Below are 1,039 nucleotides of genomic sequence, written 5' to 3'. Positions count from 1 at the left end.
AAAACTGTATAAAACTATATAATGCTATGTAAAACTATATAAACCTATATAAAGCTAATAAAACTATATGAAACTATAGAGAACTATATAAAACTATATAAAACTAATAAAATTATATAAAACTTTATAAAACAATGTAAAACTATATAAAACTATATAAAACTATATAACACTATATAAAACTAATAAAATTATATGAAACTATATAGAACTATATAAACCCATATAATGCTAATAAAACTATATGAAACTGTAGAGAACTATATAAAACTATATAAAACTAATAAACCTATATGATACTATGTAAAACTATATAAAACTATATAAAACTAATAAACCTATATGATACTATGTAAAACTATATAAAACTATATAAAACTATTTAAACCTTTGTAATACAAATAAAACTATATAAAACTATATAAAACTATATAAAACTATATAAATCTATATGAAAGTCTATAAAACTATATAAAACTATATAAAACTATATAAAACTATATAAAACTATATAAAACTATTAAAACTATATAAAACTATATTAGACTATATAAAACTATATAAAACTATATAAAACTATATAAAACTATATAAAACTATATAAAACTATATAAAATTATAGAGAACAATATAAAACTATATAAAACTAATAAAACTATATGAAACTATATAAAACTGTATAAAACTATATGAAAGTCTATAAAACTATATAAAACTATATAAAACTATATAAAACTATATAAAACTATATAAAACTAATAAAACTATATAAAACTATATTAGACTATATAAAACTATATAAAACTATATAAAACTAATAAATCTATATAAAACTATATAAAACTGTATAAAACTATATAAAACTGTATAATACTATATAAAACTATATGAAGCTATATAAAACTATATAAACCTGCATAAAACTATATAAAACTATCTAAAACTATATAGAATAGTTTAAAACTATAAAAAACTATATAAAACTGTATAGAACGATATAAAAGTATATAAAACTATATAAAACTATGTAAAACTATAT

This window comes from Nomia melanderi, unplaced genomic scaffold, assembly GCF_051020985.1.
Source record: "Nomia melanderi isolate GNS246 unplaced genomic scaffold, iyNomMela1 scaffold0297, whole genome shotgun sequence".
NCBI classification, from domain to species: Eukaryota; Metazoa; Arthropoda; class Insecta; order Hymenoptera; family Halictidae; genus Nomia; species Nomia melanderi.
The sequence above is the reverse complement of the archived record's forward strand: the minus strand, read 5'-3'. Positions refer to the sequence as shown.